The sequence below is a fragment of the Cryptotermes secundus genome, unplaced genomic scaffold (assembly GCF_002891405.2).
Source record: "Cryptotermes secundus unplaced genomic scaffold, Csec_1.0 scaffold29, whole genome shotgun sequence".
Lineage (NCBI taxonomy): Eukaryota > Metazoa > Arthropoda > Insecta > Blattodea > Kalotermitidae > Cryptotermes > Cryptotermes secundus.
In genome coordinates, this window is record NW_019719356.1 from 390,362 (window position 1) to 402,838 (window position 12,477).

Sequence of the window (12,477 nt, forward strand, 5' to 3'; positions counted from 1 at the left end):
CTGGATTAGATGAACAGTTTTATTGGATATTCACAAGTGGTAACTACAATTAATTATAACACTCTAAAGATTATTGTACCTATAACACACAGAGTCTGTAACGTCTGCTTCAACTACTGAACTGCCTTCTTGAATCCTCTTGCGAATAAATTTCTGGCTGTCTTGAATTCACGAATGAACTTCCTTTTATAACTTTCAGGGAATCGAATAGAGATCAGCGCCTCGAAGGTTCCATTCAGCTTTTGGTGAATACGTTGCCTAGGAAACCGTGTATTCATTCTGAAGCAAAGGTTTTTTTTTAAGAGTCAGTTTCGTTATCCACGGATACCGTTTTCTGCAACCAGTTGGTTTCCAACAATCAGTCCCTCCTTGGCAACGTACCTGCCAGTTCATTTCCTAATAACGGCCCATATGTCACAGTATTTTCAACACACAAGGGAGAAAAAATCAATATATCGAAGATCTCGTTGAACACGGGAGTTACCTTCCGCAAGGTTGCCTACACAACGTATAGCGTACACTGAAATGTAATGTAGACAGATGATAAGCAGTGAAGAGCACTATCTTCTGTGACATGACGTCATGTAATTGTTGTAAGTCAACCGACATTACGCCTTCATCCTCGGGATATTCGGTTTAATGAAACCTGAAGAAGTAGGCGATATCTTCCTTCGAAATATCGGATGATTTTCAACAGACTGCACGGGATTATATCCCACGAGATAATACCTTTCACAAAGATCTCTGTCAGAATCTAAAATCCTACTTAGGTAGGCCGCACACCGGCATACGTCAAGACATGTAACAGTCAAGACACAATGTATGCAAGATGACTCAAAGAAATGAGCACAGTTGAAACGAATCAGATTATGAAGACCGCCGCACACGGGTCTGAGTCACGATGCTGACGTCAGCTTCATACTGACTAATCACGAATGAAGCAAGACTGTGTCTTTTACCTCATGTCTTGACGCTTGTCTTGACGCAGTTGGTGTGCGGCCGCCCTTAGTGTTGTGCTCTGTTCGAACCTCGACGGGACACAGCCTAAAACGAATCAGCTTTTCTTGGTTTTCTTCTCTCCTGAGGAAAATCCTGGTATCGAGCCTGATAAGGTAACGATCGCTTCCTTTAAAAATCCTTTTTAACATTCATTAATCATTTTACTATTTGACGTTATTAAGTCAACCTTACATCGTCGTAGTCAGCCACATCTCATGGCCGGCATTACTGCGTGGAAATAACAACAGTTGCCTGCACATGTTGCCATAGAAACCGTTATATATTCCAAAATTTCGTTTTACAAAGTTAAAATTGCGACTTGTGTAATATATGATAATTGAACAGTGAAAATTTAACAAGTTTTCCCAGCGTTTCGAATTTACCAGCTGGAGGCAACAGTTTTCTCTTAGACTGTATCGTATATTAGGGTTCTTTTCTGGGTTCATGCATTTTAAGCAACTCAGTGATGGTGCGCAAGTCTATATTAATTCACAGCTGGACTTGCTGCTCTCACTCCGATATCTCATCTGACGCCATGTATTCCGCTAGAATTTAACCGACGTTTCGAAGAAACACTTCCTCCAAATTCAGGTTCAAAGAGTAAGCCAAGAAACCAGCAGGAAATAAGAAGATAATAATAATCTAATCCTTGGTCTAAGATGAGGGCTTGGCAGCAAGACAGACTGGCCGACTGGCCGTCGTTCGTCACGTAAGTTTGACTTTGACTATGACTCAAATAGGAGAGGCCTGAAATACTGTCCTGCACTGCTCTGCACGTAAACTGTGTAATTTCGTATCTAAATACACATCACATATCGAATTAATATTAGAAAAAATTGTTCACATCTGAAAACGAGAAGCTCTGGGAATAACTAAGCGTCTACTTTCCTTGCCTTACAATTCGATATCTGAAATAATACTTTATTACGCATGCGTAATGAATTAAAACAATACAATTAGAAAAGCTTCAGTGTTGGTGTTACTGATGGGAGAGATGTATGAAGCAGGTTGCTGAAATGGCGTTAGTTTCACGACGATTGATTTAAGGTTCGGCCACACAGAGCGCTACGCTATGTTCGCTACGTATGCTACGTACGCTGTGTACACTCTGCGACGCAGCTAACATAGGGAACATAGCGTACGTAGCGTACGGAAGTCTGTGTGGCCAGTCACATTGGCAATAAAGGAAGATATTTTTTTCTGTTCGTATAGCGAACATAGCGTACGTAGCGCTCTGTGTGGCCGAAACTTTAGGCAATCAAGTACGTAATATTGTGGCGTATAGTCCCGTATCTTAATGATAACTCTCTAAATAACGACCGTTTCTGGGTAACGGATCGGTAAACACGTTCCCGTTGCTAGGCAGCAGATTCTTAATAATGCAACAGTTGGACTGTAACAATGGAAAAGGGGTGTTTCTACGTGGTTGGTGCCGGTGCAAGGGTTAAAGCTTCTGATAGTTCAGTTCTGTAGGGGAGGCTGTGAAGAAAAGAGTTAGTTGTAAGAGTGGGGATGTGAAGAGAAGACTTTAGATGTGATATTTGATATAATTCAGTGAGACTGTTATAGTTCCTGTGTTAAAATTCGTTGCCAGGAAACGATTAGTGGAGAATATAATAGACTGAGAGCACTAGACAGTGTGTGTCAGAGATCTATAAAGTGTAGTCGCGAGTCGTGAGTGTATAAGTGGTCAATAAATCGAATCACCAATCCTAAACCCTTCTATAATTATTCATACAGGTGATGATATTAAGGTTATTGCCCCCCAAATTAAGAATTTGCAGGATGGATATTTCTAACGGGAGGGACTCATTAATTATGCCGTTCAGATAACCTCAGGTAGTACAATGTAAAAATTTTATAAAGATCGGTTCAGATATTCGAAATTTGTTAGGGGGGATACTTACACACTCAGAGGGTATATTGATCTTACGAGCCCACTTTTGTTAATTTTCTTCCAGACATGAAAATAATTTATATCTACCTTCCAGAAAACTCACAGTACCTCTGTTACAACTAACGGTCATTTTGTGTTAGGCGTATAGATGCTGACGTTGATTCTATTATCGGATCTCTGCACCATATGGATGTGGGTAGTATTGTCGACGTTTCGGAAGTAAATCTTTCCTCCATCTTCAGGGTCGGAGTACAGTGAATAAATGTTGATCTGTAAATAGATTTTAGCCCAAGACAAATACTTTGGCTACTATCCTTCCAAACACTGGTCTGCTGAAATAAAACGTATGTATGCATGAATATTTACTCACCATAAGCACTTAATTCTTGAAGATGGAGGCAGAATGTACCTTCGAAACCCCGACAACACTCTCCACATATACATATGTGTACTTATGTTCATTCTAAAAAAATGTTAAAGTTATCGCTGAAGCCAAGAATGATGGCTTAAAAGGAAAGAGAGGAAGTGGAGATCAAGCCCCATATATTCTTGTAGATGGTTACTGTTCAGCTTCACACTACGTCCTATAAATCTGCAGAAGAGCCACCGGTACACATTTTATAAGAATCTAGACTGTAAGAGAGATGTTCTGGACTCGGCACTGAAGATAAATAGACCTACGTATTGTGTCCCTGTCGGGAATCAAATCCCAGTTATACAGCCGGCAACGTGTCGCGTTACTGAGTTACAGGAGTTCCTGTCTTTATTCAGAACTGAGCCCATAAATACACTGTGCGTAGGCTAATTACCGAAGTATTGAACGCTGTGGTAAGTAGGTGGTACACACACGTCGTGGTTCCACCTGCCCTTTGAACAACTAATAGAGCACGCTGGTCGATATGCCAAAGCTGCGAGTTAAATGCCAAAGTAGTCCACGCGAGGCTCTTCGCAGATGAAATGAAAATTGGGGCAGCATTTTCCTCACACTTTCATTGCTTTCTTTTTCCTTCTACCTTTCCATTTTCATTTATTCCTTCCTCTCCAGTTCATGCTTAAAATCCAAAGGAAGGGACTCTTTAGGAGACGTAAGTGAAAATTAGAGAATAATATTAAAAAATGATTAATAAATGTACAATTTTATGTCTCGCCGCTAGAGTAGAGGATAGAATTACACTCACGCACTCACTCATGGAGCTGAGTCCCTTCTGGAGGAGCTGCAAATTCTGCAGCTACTCAAGAATTTTCCAGCATTTTATGGAACCCGAAGGTTCATTACCGTGTTCACAAGAGCCCTCCACTAGTCCATACCCTGAGCCACATCAATCCAATCCATCCCATTCTATCTTTGTAATATCCATTTTAATATTGTCCACCCACCTACGCCTTGGTCTTCCCAGTGGTCTCTTTCCTTCTGGCTTTCCCAACAATATCACATATGCGTTTCTCCTCTACCCCATTATTGCTACATTCCCTACCACCTCATCCTCCTTGACTTGATCATTCTAATTATACTCGGAGAATGAAGCTCTTCATTATGCAGTTTTCTCCAACCTCCTGTCACTTCATCTCTCTTTGGTCCAAACATTCTCCTCAACACCTTGTTCTCAAACACCCTCAGTCTATGTTCCTCCCTTAATAATAGAGACCAAATTCCATACCCATACAAAACCACAGGCAAAATTATAGTTTTGTATATTTTAAATTTTATGTTCTTGGACAGCAGACGAGAAGACAAAAGGCTCTGGACTGAACGGTAGCAAGCATTACCCGAGTTCCATCGCCTCTTATCATAAAAATACATCCCTTGAAAATGTGACGAAGTTAAAATGCTTCAGGACGACACTTACAAACCGAAACTGCCTCTATGAACAAATTAAGAGCAGATTAAATTAAGGGAATGTTGCTATGATTCAGTTGAAAAGGTTTTGCCTTTCCATCTGCTGCATAAGAACGTGAACCTCAAACACTGGCAACCCACGTGAGTTTCATTACAGCTATATAAATACCTGAGCCCAGGCTTTGTGAGAGGGCGATAACAAGAAAATATGAAACCAAAATTATGATAAAGCTTGCACAGAACTAAGCCTGAGATAGAATAGGAAATTAAAATTTTATGTAAAAAACTTAACCAACAAACCAAATTTTGATGGAGTGGGTTTGGTGGATAGGTCTGTTAAGTATAATTTTCACCCCCCTTACTATCTTGGTTTCAGGTCTGTATATTTTTTTCCTTGACACTACAGTCCCAGTGGGCCTAGGCCTACCTCCATGAACTCCGTTCGCTTCGGTTTTTCTAGATCTTACACATACGGTAGGACTCCTTGGGCGAGTGATCAGCTCGTCGCAAGGCCTCTACCTGTACACAAACACAGAAAAACGCGCACACACACACACACACACACACACACACTAAACATCCATGCCCTGAGTGGGATTCGAACCCACGATCTCGGTTTCCGAGCGAGCGAAGACAGTGCATGCCTTAGACCGCTCGGCTACCGTGACCGGCCCAGGTCTGTATATGCTCTGTCACAATTTTTATTTCATATTTTCCTGTTATTTCCCTCTGGCAAAGCCTGATATAAGGATTTATGTAGCACTAGTTATACTGACGTGGGTTGTCCAGTGATTGTGGTTAGCTCTTCCTAAGGGATCCAACAGACTAGCTGTCTCCTCCAAACCTGAGGATGGAAACAGATCCAGTTCCCGAAACGTTATGTTCTTTAGTTTTTAAAATACCAGACGATGGACAAAGTCCAAAAACCCAGTAATTCTGAGTGTTATACAACTTCGCCATAAACCTTTTAGAATCTACACAGGACTGTCCTTTCGTAATTTTGCAAACTGACTGCATGATGTGCCCTCAGGGTTGTTTTAAACACAGAAAATTAATATTTGGCGAGGAATAAAATTTAAGAACAACAACAACAAAACGCTTCTTCCAAACGTGACATGCGCTTAGCGACACACATGAAGATTGTGGGGGCCACATGTTAATAAGCCAAGAAGACACTATTTAGGTTAGGATTTGGGGATTACGACTAATTCTGCAGCCTGGTTTCGGGCCAGACTGACATGTAAATCTTCCCTCAGCCGGGAAATAGAACATTAAGACGATAAATTTCCCTCACAAACAATGCTATGTTTTATGCATCAGCCCTAAAACTTGCTACGTACTAGAAGTATGGTGGGTCATCACAGTCAATCGCGTGCAAAACTGGCGTATGTCTATCATCAACATTATTATCCAACTATAGATCTCGTCCAGGATGCCCGTGGTTTGTGGGAACACCTGCAGGCGTGAACATGACAGTATACATTGACACATTCGAGTAACAGGTTTGGAAAAGTTAATGGTCTTCATTTATATGTTATTAGTACCAAAATAGTGCCAAAATTGTATTCACAGAGAAACTCGGAAAAATAACAGGGAAATAAGGAAATATTGGATGGAGGAAATAGAGGAGAGGAAGTAATGAAAGAAGGTGCAGAGAAAGAGAGAAAGTGAGCTGAACTTTTACTTCGTAGACTGAGGACGTACTGAACAGTAGTGACTTGGCTAAAATATGCTTAATTGTACACACACTCACTCACGCACTCATGCAGCCTCGCCCTTCTTAAAAAGATGACAATTGTACAGCTACTCAAGAAATTCCCAGCATTTTATGGAACCAGAAGGTTCATTACTGTGTTCACAAAAGCCCTCCACTGGTCCCTATCCTGAACCACATCAATACAACCCACACCTTCCAATCCCATATCTCAAGATCCATTTTAATATTGTACACCCACCTATATCTTGGTCTTCATAGTGGTCTCCTTCCTTCTGGCTTTCCCTCCAATATACTATATGCAATCCCCTTCTCCCCCATTCGTGCTTAATGCCCTGCCCATCTCATCCTCCTTGAATTGATCATTCTAATTATACTTGGAGAGGAGTACAAGTTACGAAGCTCCTCATTATGCAGTTTTTCCCAAACTCCTCTCACTTCATCTCTCTTCGTCCAAGTATTCTCCTGAGCACCCTGTTCTCAAACACCCTCAGTCTGTGTTTCTCCATTAATGTCAGAGACCAAGTTTCACACCCATACAGAACCACAGGCAAAATTATAGTTTTGTATATTCTAATTTTTATGTTTTTAGACAGCAGACGAGAAAACAAAAGGCTCTGGACTGAATGGTAGAAGCATTACCCGAGTTCACTATCCTCTTAATTTTCTCCTCAATCAGGTTTTGATTTGAAGAAAGCAGTCTGCTTTTACCGTTCTCACGGTCTTGTCGCTTGCAGAGTTCTTATACTTTTTNCTTGTTCCCAAATATCTGAACGTCGAAACCCACACTGATGATCTTCAATAATTTTATCTATGTATGGATAAAACCTTGAGAGAAGAATATTGGACAAAATTTTGTATGAAGTTCACTTAACTGTACAGTGACACTTAACTCACCTTCACTTATGTGTACAGTTGACTATTTAAGTGAACGGAGGTAACAAAGCTGTACTGCCTTGCTTAACAATATATTGATAAAATAGGTGTGCAGCTGTGACAATATTTTCGAGAAAAATTAAATGAAAATATAACTGTTACTCCAAACTCTCAAATTCAGATTTTGTTTCGGTAGGGTTGGAAAATATTATAATGGATCTTAGAGAGATAGGATGGGATGGTATTGATTCGATTGATCTGGCTCAGGACAGGGACCAGTGGAGGGCACTTGCGAACACGGTAATGAACCTTCTGGTTCTATAAAATGCTGGGAAATTCTTGAATTGCTGCAGAATTGGCGGCTCCTCCAGAAGGGCTCAGCTCCATGAGTAAGTAAGTAAGTACGTAAGGGTTCGTCTTCTGAACTACGCTACTAATTTATAAATTATTAATTTTGTATTATCCATTACCCTCTTTCACGGTGCTGGGATAACTAAAGCTTTAACGGCTCTGAGATTAAAGCTTACAGAACAGTAATATTTCGTGTAATAATAACCTTAATGGTACTGAATACAGAAGGTTTCATTTCATTTGTAAAATAACATGTACTAGCGCCGTGCTGGCAGGTGATTTTATTGTCCACTTAAATTCTTGTGTGTTAGTACATGAAGTGAACATATGTTGTCATGTGAGATTGAAGCGTTCTATATTTATTTTTGGATAAAAGTGAGATAACACGTTGCTGTTATCATTTGCATTTTGTTGCGCTCTTTTCACCTACTCCTGTAGGCTTTTTTTTTTAATTCACTTAGTGGGGGTGGGGGGGGAGAGTGGAGTCCAACTGGGTTCACTCGGCACGACGGCCACTGATTCGCCTATTGTAGCCTGCCCTGGGTGATTATGATGATGGAGAATTTGGTGGAATGAAGATTGGCAGGGGAAACTGAAGTACTGGGAGAAAAACCGGCCCCAGCGCCACTTTATTCACCACAAATCCCACTTGAACTGACCCGGGATTGAACCCGGGCCGCCACGGTGTGTAGCCAGCGACTAACCGCTTGAGCTATGGCGCGCCCCTCCTATAGGCTTACTTTACTTACAAATATGAGATTTCCGAACGAGTTTTTTTTCCAAGTCATATTTAAACTGCGGTTGGTTCCTTGACGTCAAATTCAGTTTCCAGAAAATTCATATTGATACACATAGCGCACTTTTGCACTCAGGTGAATTTATGTCTTTTTCACTTTATACTATATGATGGTATAAAATGGTAAAATTATCCATGTGCTTGGTAAATCACCATAAGACTTAAGGGGAAGCAGAAGTATAGTCCCATATGTTCTTAACCCCTGCAATAGATGGGGCTTATTGGTCAGGTTCAGGACCCGTTCGGTTTAACCCCGGGGAAAGAGGACCTTATACCCTTTATACAGGAGGTTGCGAGGACACCAAAGCCGGGTTAGACTCTGTAAAAAAAGAAGAATTTCTTCCTTCTGCTGGAAATCGAATCCGGATTTCCTGCTCGCACAGCCCGTTCCCTAGTCACCGTATCAACTGAGCTATTTAAGGCACACAATTATATTCAAATTTCCTGTGGCCCTGTTATATGTGAATTTATTCCTCAGGGTTGTATGCGGAAGTTTACTGAAATAATTCTTATTTGTACAGGGTAACAAGTAAGGATGAGGATTTCAGAAGCTGAAGTCTTTAAGAAGAATGGCATGATGTTCATATCACTCATCAAGAAAATCCATTAACAGATTTTAAATATTATTACAATAACATGCACACTGATATAATATCATAAGCCTACTGTTTTAATGAAAAGAACATTTAGAAGATCTAGCAGTTGATGGGAGGGTAATATTAAATTTAATCTTAAATAATTAAGATGGAGTGGTGTGGTGTTGATTGGATTCATCTGGCACAGGTTAGGACTAGTGGTTGTCTGTTGTGAGCACAATGATGAAACTGCGGGTATCTTTGAATACTGTTAATTTAATTAACTAAGAATCAATTAGCATCTCATGAAGGATTCTGATCAAATTATTAATTTCAGCCTGATTTTCCTTAAATGTAGACAGCAGACTTAACTCAGTTTTGATACAGCCTCTTTTATGTGATTTGAGATACTTACAGTTACTATATAGTTTACTGTCCTCTGGGATATTACGCCGTGCAGTCTGTTAGATCTTTAAAAACGTTTCGTAGGAATGTATTAGTTCCATCATCAGGACAATCTGCCCTAATATGAAACAACGTAGTCTGGTTTATTATTATTAATATGTCGGAGGATTTTTTTATTGCTAGTGGGGTGGGACTAGGTGCCTTGTACTGCGGCCACTTCTGGTCTATTGTACCAGCCCCAGATGATAGGAGAGGGTGATTGTGGAGCAATTGGTGGAATGAAGATTGGCAGGGGAAACCGAAGTACTCGGAGAAAATTTGCCGCAGCGCCACTTTGTCCACCATAAATCCCACTTGACCAGACCCGGGATCGAATACGGGCCGCCGCGGTGAGAAAGCCAGCGACTAACCGCTTGAGCTATGGCGCGGCCTATGTCAGAGGATAGTACTTTGTTCATCTTCAGGATAGCCTACCAATATGTGACGCCGTGTAATCTGATATATCGTTACAAACGTTTCGGAGAAGCCTCCTGTTTCTACCTTCAGGATACTCGCCCAAAAATTATGTATTTCAGTATTGTAGATTGTTACTAATATTTTGGTGAAATATACTTCAGCTTCCTCCAGGGAAGGCTCTCCTGAAGGAGGAAGCAGCAGGCTCCTCCGAAAGACTGGTACCTATTTACCAAACTAAACAATGTCACATCCCAAAAGCCTTCTGGATGAGCAGCCAATTCTGCATCTACTCAAAAATTTCCCAACATTTTATGGAACCCGAAGGTTCATTACCGTGTTCACAAGAGCCCTCCACTGGTACCTATCCTGAGCCAGATCAATCCAATCAATACCATCCCATCTTATTTCTCTAAGATCCATTTTAATATTGTCCACCCACCTACGTCTTGGTCTTCCCAGTGGTCTCTTTCCTTCTGACTTTCCCTCCAATGCCCTATATGCATTCCTCTTCTCCCCTATTCATGCTACATGCCCTGCCCACCTCATCCTCCTTGACTTGATCATTATAATTATACTGGGAGAAGGGTACAAGTTATGAAGCTCCTTATTATGCAGTTTTACACAACCTGTTCTCAATACATCTCTCTTGGGTCCAAATATTCTCCACAACACCCTATTTTCAAACACCTCAGTCTCCTCCCTTAATATCAGAGACCAATTTTCGCACCCATACAGAACCTCTGGTAGAATTATAGTTTTGTATATTCTAATTTTTATGTTTTTGGACTACAGACGAGAAAACAAAAGGTTCTGGACTGAATTGTAGCAAGCATTTTTTTTACTTGGCACTACAGCCCCAGTGGGCCTAGGCCTACCTCCATGAATTTCTCCGTTCACTTCAGTTTTCCTAGATGTTAGACATACGGTAGGACTCCTTGGGCGGGTGATCAGCTCGTTGCAAGGCCTCTACCTGTACACAAACACAAAAAAACGCACACAAAAATCCATGCCCTGAGTAGGATTCGAACCCACGATCCCGGCTTCCGAGCTAGCGAAAACAGGGCATGCCGTAGCAAACATTACCCGAGTTAAATATTCACTTAATTTCCCCCTGAATCAGGTTTTGATCAATGGCTGCAACTATACATCGCACATTATAATCTTTACGTCGTGTTCCTACCTTCTCTGCAGGCTTCAGGGTCACGGTGGTGACCGTTTGTAAGGTCTATGGGCGGAACGAATTGTATCATCTTCTGTTCACCGAATCAAGGTCACAGATTACACGGTTAGGGGTTCCACTGCAGCGTCTTTAAGGCACACGCAATAAAAAACAACAAACTATATATAAATCCACACATTTTAGTATAAGATTCGTAACAATTTCGCTACTATTAACACTGCTAGAAATAGATATCTTAACGAAACTGTCACTCACTGCTTCCAACCGCCAAATTCTACCGCGATATTCATTTGTCGAGCTACAGTCGGAAGCACTCGGAAGATGATCGACAGTTATCGGTATTCAAGGACTAGAGAAACGAAGTGGAGAGAAGGGACTGCCACGTCTGCCCAAGGAGAAAAGACAATTGAAGCGGACACTTTGAACCTCTAAAATATGTCAGTTTTCATTAAAAAAATTGCTCAAGGAAGGAAAGGTAATGTAAAACTCTCCCTGTGTTTAAATAATTAAGCATCACGCCATGAAGACATATTGGGGAGTAGAGGTATAGCTCCACTATTCTTGACTTTGTCACTATATGAAGGTGAGTTGTCAGCTTCAAGCTTCTGCCGCTTTACCTTTGGAGAAATAGCTCCGTATAACTGTTGCATAAAATATTGGGTGGACACAATAGCGTGTCTGGACTCTGTGGAGGAGAGAAATGTCCCTTGCCACTGATGAGAATCGAACCCTGCACGTTTAGCCCATAGTCCGTCTGTATGTCGACTGAGCTATCACTGCTCTATAAGTACAATATTAAACTTGAGTGCATATAGGGGACGTGGAAATATATCTTTATATTAAACTCAGGGCTAAATGAGGGTAACGGATTATTATATATGGGTATTTATTTGATTTTAATATTAACTATTTCTAAACTTTCTCTTCCCTGGAAATGGAAGCAACATCTACCTCCTGTAATTACCTACGAAAATATATGATTTCACAGTTTTCAAGACCGCAGCATTAAATATCGCCTCAAGCCCATTAGGTTTCTTCATATTGTATAGAATGTAAAAATTTTTAGGAAGTGGTCGTGGCCTAATTCATCTCAGGAAGGAATGAAGAGATCCTTTACATACAGCGTAAAGAAGAGAAAATAGAAGAAAGATTTTTTTTCCTTGAAATTAATATACTAAGCGTTCATGGCCGCCGTCAGAATATTTTTGAAAGGGAGAAACAGCCAGAACTTATGCATAAAACTTACTTTAGATCCCTTTGAGAACAATTTTACGGACCACCCTATAGTTGTTGTAACTGTTTAACAACGCAGATACAAATAATTTTAATCTGTGACATTATTGTTTGATATATTCCCGTATTATTTCGATTTTGAATTTTTTTTTTTTTTT

At 40.6% G+C, this 12,477-nt stretch overlaps 1 protein-coding gene across 1 annotated transcript in view; it reads right to left on the bottom strand.

Annotated features, from left to right (window-relative positions):
* The window catches only part of LOC111864256 (serine/arginine repetitive matrix protein 2), a 389,125-nt gene extending 377,803 nt beyond the window's left edge, over positions 1 to 11,322 (bottom strand). The window contains exon 1 of the mRNA XM_023851362.2: positions 11,087 to 11,322. The gene's annotated coding sequence lies outside the window, so the exon portion shown is untranslated. The remainder of the gene's footprint in view (positions 1 to 11,086) is intronic.
* Between the last annotated feature and the right edge of the window lie 1,155 nt (positions 11,323 to 12,477).